Raw genomic sequence first — 10,943 nt, forward strand, 5'->3', positions numbered from 1 at the left:
GACCACCGCCACCATCAAGGCAGAACCGCCACCACCACCACCCGTCAACAACACTACCGTCAAACGAATCAACATATCCACCTCAATAGATCACAGCCACCAACATCTCACCATCGCCCCCACCCACTACCACAGCCACTGCTAACCACCACCAAAACACCAGTTCCGCCAAAACACCACCAAACCAACAAATCTGCCACCATAGATCAACCCACCATCTCAAAAACAGCCAGTCGGCAGCACCGCACACTGCTAGAGCAACCACCATGCCGCCAATACCACCGTACCCTTACACAACAGCATGCCCAACCACCGTCCCTACACATCATCGAAACCACGCACCACCACCTCTTCCACAACCCACGACACCACACCTGCACAATACAAACACCACCACAAAACTCACTTCCACCACCAGTTCCACCATTCCCATTAGATCCAGCACCATCGCCAACAACCGTAATCCCCTTCACTGCGTGAAACGCCTCTACCACCATAGCATCGCCACCATGGCAAAATCGATGCAAGGATGAAGTAGCTATAGCCGCAAAGTACCTTTCGACCAGTGATACAGGCGATGGGCAACTCACTATCGACCGGCGATATAAGCGCCTCTACTTCGGCGTCTTCACTTACCGTCGGGGAATAGAGAGAGAGACGCGACAGAGAAGAGAAAGAGAATGTGGAAATTTAATTAGGGTTTTGATTATTGGAGTATATAATATATTTAGTAAAATATTTATTTTAAAAAAATATTAATTAAAATAAAGTATCTGATTTTTGAAATGTTAAACTACTCATATGATTTTAGAATTGTGAATTTATAAAGTATGGAATGGTGTAATTTCCACTTAAAAAAAATTAACGCGGGCCCCACCAATGTGAGTACCTGTAAAATATCTGGCAAAAAAGACCCTGTACATGTAGGGGTGGTCCTTTTAATTTTCGTCCCAACCACTCCTTCCTAATTTTTCATTAATTATTACTGACAAATTTGGAAGCTCTCGCCAAAGGTGCTGAGTCCCATTTTGAAGTAGGAATGGTAGTGGGATGAGTTCGGGGCGGAGTAGGGCGAGGGGGCGGGGTGGGGCTTGCCCGATTTGTTGCCCCCCTTTTTTTTACATTTTAAAAATTTCGAGTGATGCTATTATTAGAGAATAAAATATAAATGCAAAATTTTAAAATCCAGAGCAAATTAGAGGTTAGAAGTAATACTCGAACAACGCGTTGAGGCTGGCCAGAGAAGCACAACTCCAACCAATCAACAAGATAAAAAGTTTCGTCATTATCCTTTGCAAATATCACGTATAATATATCCAGCTTAAATTGAATAAATAATCAAAATAGAGGCGGGGCGGTGGGGTCCTCAAGATTGGGGTTCAACCTTTTTTTTCCATAAATAATCAAAATAATGCTAAAACAGTAAAACTACTTGGTGATGATTTTTGTACTGTGTTTATAATTTTTCCAGATTCTTCTTTGGGTTATGCTACATGTACATTATGGTGTCATAAGGGTATTCATAATGTACAAATGACATAACATCATTAAAGAGTTAAAAAACAAATTTTCATCCCTCCAATCATAGAATTCTACATGTACATTATGGACATTCTTATAGACACTATAATGTATATGTAGAATTATCCCTCTTCTTTTTCTACTTGCTCATCATCATATAAATTACTGGGCTTCAAATAAAGCAGAGAATAAGAAAAGTTGTGGCTCTCAACGCTTGCCCGCCGCATCATTATTGTCCCCACTTTCTCTAGTATTTTTCTCTTGTTTGGATCAATTTTATTTTTTTATTTTTTATTTTTTTATTCACGGGGCAAAATTCCGCCCCATCAACCTATCGGGACGGATTTTTTTGCCCCATCCGGAGCAGGATGGGGCAGATTTTTCTACCGCTCCTGTTCTCAAGTCATTGGAGCAATTATTTCTCTTTACTTCATTTTAAGTAAGCTCGAAATCGAAAACTTCTAGGAATTTGAGTAGATTTGTTAGCACTATTTTAAGAAGACGAAGGTTATCCTTTTGTAATAAATTGATGCAATTTGTGAAGGAGCTAATGAAAGAAAGGGATAATTGTTGTTATGTTCAAATTTTTTAGAACGTTGCATATTTTTTGTAAGCTTTCATTTATTGCAATCGTGGCCTCAAAACTTTCAATTTCGTGCTTTTGGAGCCCAAATAGATGCAAACCATCCAATCTGCCATCGTTGACCAAGAAAATTAAAATTCGACATTTTTTACATGGATTGGAATTTTTACAAGGTTAGTGCGAAACCCATCACCGACCAAAAAGAAACTTACCATGTAAGGGTGGACGTAGTGGTCCTTTCATATGGCACGCGCATTCGATTTTCACTTTATTAGATTCGTGTATTTTCATTTCCTCTCATATTCTATAATTGAGATTATAGTTGTCAAATCTAAAGTTAAAGAAATAATAAAAAATGAAATCAAAGTCTCCGGCCTATGGTCTTAAGCTCCCGATTGGCCCCCCCTTTTTTTCAAATATTTTTTGCTAAAACTCATTTTTCTACAGTATTTGGCAAATGACAGCATCCAACACTCAATTAGGTAGGACTGGGCAAATCTCCGAACCGACCGAACCGAACCCGACGGTTCCTGTCAAATTAAATACCCGAACGAGTATCTGAATTAAGAACCGACGAGTACGGTCCGGTTCTCGGTTCTAGACCAAGAACCGAAGAACCGAATAAGAATCGAATCTTTCTAATTTTTTTTATATTGAGTAAATCAAATTATTTTAATTTTAATTTTTTCTAAACAAATTAACAATTTCTAAATCCAAATTTGTGGCCCAATAATTTGTTTCATTTCTAATTTTTTAATTTTTTGCCCAATTACCCATTTTATTATTTCATTTCTTAGCCCAACAAGATCCAATCCACTAAATAACCCTAAACACCTACACTAAAGTGCATAACGTTGTATCAACTCTCATACTCACTCTCGCAACCTCGCTAATATTCCAAAACCTATACAATCATCGGTCGATACTATGACCTCCCATCGAAACTGTGACCTCCGTCAATCGAATCTTTGACCATAGTGATCATTTGAACAAGGTAGTTTACTAGTCTCTAACATTCCAAAATCATTGAATGTATCATTAGTTGTATTTATATAATGTTGTTATAAATGTTAAAAAATTTAATTATAGTACAGAACCGAACCGAACTGAACTGAACGGAACCGAACCCAAACGGTTCCATATTATATTTGGAACCGACGATTCCATTTACTAAATATCCGAAAATTTTGGTTCAATTCGATTCTCTTTAGAATCGAACTGACTCGTGTCCACCCCTACAATTAGGTGTCAGAAATGTATACAGACAATATCATGCCGTTGAGACTTTATGACAAATTCGCCCTAAGATGTATTGCACTATGTACATAATTGCCATCCACGGTTTTTTTTTTTTTTTTTTTTTTTTTTTTGGTGAACAGCACTAAACAATAAATTCAAGGGCAGAAATAGAAAGTTAATAATTCAAAAATAAGCTTCAAGCTTGACAAGCATGTACCTCAATTATTGTCGGTTCCTATCGTCCTTGTTATTTGACATGGGCCCACAATTGTTGAAAAATGGCTGGAAAAATTAGTTGAGAATGGGGCCAAACACATTTAATTGATTTAAAGACTTAGGCCTTGTTTGTGCCTTTTTAGTTTCAAAAAGTGTATTATGAAATAGTGATTGATGTTGAAATGTGTGATTAGAAAAGAAGGAAATTTTTTTATTTATGTATAATATTATTTTAATAAAAATGTGTGGTTGAAAATGAGTATTCTAGAAAAAATAATGTGGTAGAATGGTTGATAAACAAATGCTTAATTGTCAATACAATATTGGATATTATGGTGCACCAAAACAGTTAAAATACTATTAGGGTCCGTTTGATTATAAGAATGGAATTTGGGTGAAAAGAAAATGAATTTTAGATAATTGAATTGTCAAGAACTTATTTTACTGTAAATTTTCAATTAAATTTGTTTGATTGATATAATTTTTCACGTAAATAATATTGAAATTTTGAATGTTTTGGTGTTCATTTGACTTTGTTTTCCATAAAAATTGTCAATTAAAGAGATAGAATTTGTTACAATTGAGAATAAAATGTGTTTCAATTGCCCAAAAAAAAAAAACCTGGAAATCCAAAAACTACCAAATCAATGGAAAACTCATGGGAAAACCAATTTCTCAAAAATGTGGAAAAAGTGGTGATGTGGAGGTGTTGCAAAGAAAACCAATTGCCAATAAATTTTGGCCAATCAAGTATGCAAAAAGGTGAAAAATGAATTTTAAAGGTTAATTAGCACAAAACATCCCTATCTTTCGATATTTTTGTGGAAAACGTCCATACCTTTCATTTTTTGGCGGATTACACCCTTACCTTTACCTTTTTTTGCGCAAAACGTCCTTCTGTCAACTCTCCGTTAAAATGTTCCGTTAAATCAAAAAGGTAATTAGCACAAAAGGTCCCTACCTTTCAAAGTTATTGTGCAAAATATCCCTACCTTTTATTTTTTAGCATAATTAGCAGAAAAGGTCCCTACCTTTCAATATTATTGTACAAAACGTCCCTACCTTTCATTTTTAGCATTTTTACCCCTACATTTTACATTTCATTGCGCAAAAAGTCATTTTCATCCATTTTTTCAATAAAATGACGATTTTACCCTCCTATTAAAATAAAACAAAAAGAAAAGAAAAAAATAATTAATTAATTGCAATCATAGTTCTAAATCTTTCAAAACATTACAGATAAATCATAAATTCTCAACCACCACCATTTTCACAACCTATCAAGCTGCCAACTATAAATCCACATAATACCACCTTTCGGCCACCATGCCTACCAGACTCCACCACCGTAAATGTGATTGTTTCGGACAGATTGGTGATCAATACTATGAAGGAGGATATTGGGGAGAGTGAGGCGACACTGGTGGTGGTGGAGTCCGATAAGTGTTATGATCGAAAAGTGGTGCTATATGGATCTATAGATTGTGGCTTGGTGGGGTTGTGAAAGTGGCGGTAGTGGAGAATTTAGGATTTATCTGTAATGTTTTGAAAGATTTAGAACTATGATTGCAATTAATTAATTATTTTTTTCTTTTCTTTTTGTTTTATTTCAATAGGAGGGTAAAATCGTCATTTTATTGAAAAAATGGATGAAAAGGACCTTTTGCGCAATGAAATGTAAAATGTAGGGGTAAAAATGTTAAAAATAAAAGGTAGGGACGTTTTGCACAATAATATTGAAAGGTATGGACCTTTTCTGCTAATTATGCTAAAAAATAAAAGGTAGGGATGTTTTGCACAATAACTTTGAAAGGTAGGGACCTTTTGTGCTAATTACCTTTTTGATTTAACGGAGCATTTTAACGGAGAGTTGACAGAAGGACGTTTTGCGCAAAAAAAGGTAAAGGTAAGGGTGTAATCCGTCAAAAAATGAAAGGTATGGATGTTTTGTGCTAATTACCCAATTTTAAATTCCTACTTTCATGAAAAATTTGTGCTATCAAACAAGTCCTTATTTCTTTTTTCTGTCTTAATCTTGTGTAATGCTAAATAATCTAACATAGAAAAATTTAGGTAATACGATGATAAAGAAGGTATTTTCATGATTATTCTACCTTAATTTTTGTGTGAGTTGGCATGTTACAAATAAATCACTATCCATCATAGGAATGACAATTTGAATCGTCACAATCGAAAACCGCAATTAATCGAATCGAATGGGGCGAAAAAATTGAATCGATAGTGCAATGGGGCGAATATGGTATTTGATTTTAATGAACCGGTTGGTGATGGTGCGAGTATGATATTTACGCCGCCAAACCAAAATTGAACCGATTACCCGCTAAAAAAAAACAATTGAATTAATTATTGTGCTTTACACTATTTTTCTATCCAGCCTAAAAAAAATTCCCCCATTACATCTACTTGACCCAGCCGGCCAGCCCATTTACCATTAGCCCATAATAATAGCATTAGTGTGATAGTATATAAATGCAAACCCTATTCTCCACAAATCAAAAACTCACGCACGGCTCCACTACCTCCACTGTCCAAGCCGTCGTCGCCTCCAGAAAATTTTCTAAACGACTTCAGTTTTAAAGAAAAGACAGGACCTCAGGTGAGGCCGTGAGGGGCCTTCTTAATCAAGATTATTGGAAAAAAAAATTCATCTCAGTCATTTTTGTTGTATCTGCAAACTAATTGTATTTTATATCCAATTTCAGGGACGCATTTTCAGGATTTAATGCAGAAATTGTTTCAAATTTTTTCGAAAAGAGGATAAATTTAATCAGTACTAATTATAGTATAGACTTGGGCCAAGTCCGAGGCATGGTCGAATACAATATATTGTATTTTTGTTTTCATTGATTTTTTTCATAAATTGTTTTATATCAATTTAACGGATGTACCTATAAAAAATAATTTATTTTCGTGGTTATTAATCGAACCGAACCGATTTATGTGGTTATGGTGCGATTATGGTTTTAGTCGAACCAACTCATAACCGAACCGTTGCCAACCATAATCCATCATCAATGAACAAGTCAGATTCTTATGAAAGAAGTTTGTGCCTAGAAAGTCCATTTTCTCTATAATTACAATTGGTAGAATTAGACCTTTTGCTTACAAGAAATGCAAACGTAAACAAATGCTTCATTTACGTGGTATTTATATATTGAGCAATGATATTCATAGTCGCTCATTACGATAATTGTCCTATGTGACATTCTAAATGATGTTTTGTGATTTGATATATTAATATAATAGTTTTTTCTTGCCACATATATCAAATCACTAATCGTCACATGCATACCACGTAAGACGACTGCGGTAGTGAGTGACTGTAAATAACATTATTCTTATTTATTGCCTAAAAGTTAACACTGTTGCATATTTCACGTATTTTAATGAAAAAGAAATTAATTCGACCTTCACTTGACCAGGTATGTTGAATAGGAAAATTTTAATTAGATTAATTTATAATTTATTTAAATTTTAAATCTTTCAATGAACTGAGTCGACGAAAAGAGGCTAATATTCAAATTCTTCTCCAAAATGATGATCAAAATTTGAATCAATGATCAATCATTAGAGTTTTGAAGGAAAAAGGAAAGAGTGGCCGTTCTCGTATGAAAGAAAAAAAATTGTGAAAAGAGAACACAAAAATTGATGAAATGTGTAATTAAAAAAGAATAAATATCATAAAATTTGAGCAAAAATAAAATTTTAAAAAAAATGAAGACCAAACATGAACTAAACGAGGGATATTGAGTTTCTAATTAATAAAAAAGCATTTTTCTTGTGCAAATAAAGCAAAGAATAAGAAAAGCTGTGGCTCTCGATGTCTGCACACCGCCATCATTCTTATCTTCACTTTCTGTAGTTTCACTAATCTATTTCTCTCTCTTTTTTGGATCAATTTTCTCGTGCAAAGGTGCATGTTTTCTGTTTGTCATTCTCTTTTTGATTTTTGTGTCTGCGCGTGAAAATTATTTTGACGTGGATTAAGGTTATGGGAGGAGATGTGGGGTATGGCGGGATTGTTTGGTGGGATGGGACAATTGTGGGTTTGTAGCTGTAATGTTAATGTATGGGTTAATTTTATTTATTATTATTATTTTTTATATTCACGGACTTCTAGACGTAGGGGGAGACGCAGACATTTTATATTAGAGGATCATAATCAAATTTTCAAAAAAAAAAGCATGAAATTTTTTTTATTACTTTATATGGGTTATAAACTGTTATACTACTTTTTCATCTTGATTATTTTTATAATTTTATTTATAAAAAAAATGATCATTTTTAGGATTTTTTTTAGTATTATTATTTTTTCCTCTCGATCAATTAATTTTTTTTTTCAAATGAAATAATCTAATAAATTTTCTAATAAATTTTTTTACATCATTTAAAAAAAATTAATTGGTCAAGAGGAAAAAGTAACAATAATAAAAAAAAATCCTAAAAATGATAGAATTTTTTTTTATATATAAATTTTTTTAAATATAAAAATAATCAAGATGAAAAAGTAGTATAATAATTTATAACCCCTATGAAATTGCAAAAATTTTATTAATAATTTTTATGTCCAAAAAAAGTAAACTTTGACGTCATGCCACATATAAAAGTAAACTTCCTAATATAATGATATAAATTGTATTGAGAAATTTGTCGAACAAAAATAATAAACATCAATAAAATAATTGGTTTAAAAAAAAAAAAAAAAAAAAAAAAAGTTACACGTCTTTTTTTAGCATACACGTTTGACGTACATTTAACTATTTTTTATATTCATTAAATCATTCGATGTGTTTATGATATAGCTCTCGAAATGAGTTTCGAGAGAATATAGAAATTTTATGGATATGGCTAGCGAATAATTGTCGAAAATTTTTTAAAGCTAACTTGTTATCGAAATTCTCGAAATATTAGTTTTAAATAATCTATTTTGATGGGTCGTAACATTTGCTACGATTGGCCATTTTGCACAACATTAACGACATGAAATATTAGGCCGTGAATACTTCAAAATGATATTAAGAATGTAATATTTCAATTTTGTTTGATATTTCATATTGAGCCCAAAAACTAAGACAAAAAAACAAAACAAAAATAATAATAATAATAATAATAATAAAATAAACCTGGAGTGACCCTAGGGGTTTGGGTCCGTCCTTGTCTCGACGAGGCGATGAGCCCCGCCCCAACCCCACCACCCCGTCGGGGCAAAATTTTCTGCCATCCCTGTTCTGAAGTCGTTGAAGCAATTATTTCTCTTTACTTCATTTTAAGTAAGCTCGAAATTGAAAACTTGTAGGGATTTGAGTAAATTTTTTAGCATTATTTTAAGAAGACGAAGGTTATCCGATTGTAATAAATTGATGCAATTCGTGAATGAGCTGATAAAAGAAAGGGATAATTGTTGTTACATCCCAACTTTTTAGAACGTTGCATGTTTTTGGTAAACTTTGATTTGTTGCAACCGTGATCTCAAAACTTTCAATTTTGTGCTTTCGGAGCCCAAATAGATGCAAACCATCCAATCTGCCATCGTTGACCAAGAAAGTTAAAATTCGACATTTTTTACAAGGATTTGAATTTTTATAAGATTAGAGCGAAAACCATCAAATTCGTGGATTTTAAACGTGGTCATGGTGGAAGATTATGGCACCGTGTTGTCTCCACTTTGTAACCGAAAGAGGTAAAGAGTAATAACTAACAAATTTGATTTAAAAAGAACTTTAGTTGAAGAGATAGTTTTACCCTCCACTACAGTGATAAAATAAAATGTCAAATTTTAATTTTGTTGGTCAATCGATGGTAGACTGGATGGTTTTTATCCATTTGGGCTCCAGACACACAAAGTTGAAAGGTTTGAGACCATGATTGCAACAAATGAAAGGCGGGGAGGAAATCAGCATCATATTGAAAAGTTAGAAGATGCAGCTGCAATTATCCCTAAAAGAAATGTTGTGGTTCTTGATTTGAATTGAGTATGACATTGCGTACTTGATTCAAATGTAGCACTATATTAAGAAGAGGAGGATATACACACTTTTGAAATAATCATTATTCTGTGTGTACAGAATAATGCATTATAGGATGGAAGTAGAATAATTACATGGGGGTGGATCCCATGTGATTAAAATATTATCAAAAAAACCTACGCACCCCTCATTGTGTGTGTTCCATAAAATCCCCGTGAAGCCATACGCCAAGTCTTTCTCATGAAATAAATATATATTAATTTTGTAAGTTGATAAAAGAGATATAGTGATTTTTCATTTGAATTAAATATGAAGATCCGTACTTAACATTAATGTCGCACTCTTTTTAAGATGATGAAAGTTGCACTTCTAAAATAAATTGATTTAATGATATAAGAAATGTTGTGATTCCAATTTGAGTTTATCACGAAGTTGTGTGCTCTCGTCTCGGTCAAACATGAGACTTAATTTGAGGATCATTATCATTTCTCTAGCTACATTTCAGAAAAGCTAATTTTGAAATGCATATTTTGTTTTTTGATTTTTACTTGAGCCATAGTTGAGTAATAATTCTTAATTTTACTATTCAATCTGGATCGATAACATTTTATTTTTTAAGCTTTTCTCCATCTAAGTACATCCTTTTTTGATAAGAAAAGATATTATTTTATCGATTTCTTTTGTTTTCCTAAAAAATACTTGGAAAACTCCGATGTTTTTTGATTAAGAAATAAAAATCCTAACATAAATCTAGTAGACTGTATTTAAGTGAGCCCAACACATCTACTTGGGGCGAAAAAAGAAAAGAGCACGTAATGTCGTGAGTTTCAAACGTTCAAAGTTGGATCGAAATCTTTTATAAGTAATATAAATGAAAGTTTGTACAATTAAATAAGAAAAGCAGAATTTTTGAATTTCGTCGATTAAGAGCATAGTTAATAGACCCTAATTGAACAATGATAGTCAAATTGAAGCCAACAACATCCTGTTTAGAATAAAGCTGAACAAACAAGCTCAAAGACGAGCTTTTTCCAAGGAATAAAGTGGCAGATTTGACGACTCGGATCCAACCCAAAAGCTATTATTAAAAATAGCTCAAACTGAGCAAGTTATTTTTGAACTAAGTTCGATATTCAACATGCTTCATTAGACGACTTCCCGTGTTTGGTATATATAAAATCTGTTAGTTTAATGTTAGCCCTTTGAGTAAATTTATTTTTACTCCTAATATTTTTTTGAAATTTATTTTTACTCGTAATATTTTTACTCATAATATTTTATTTCAAAATATTAATTTATTTTTCAAAATTTTTCTTTTTTACTTAAGCTTGCATTCTGTTCATGGATCGACTTGATATTACAAATCGAGTGTTTAAGTTGTTAAACACCAAAATATT

Source organism: Olea europaea, chromosome 18 (genome assembly GCF_002742605.1).
Source record: "Olea europaea var. sylvestris chromosome 18, O_europaea_v1, whole genome shotgun sequence".
NCBI classification, from domain to species: Eukaryota; Viridiplantae; Streptophyta; class Magnoliopsida; order Lamiales; family Oleaceae; genus Olea; species Olea europaea.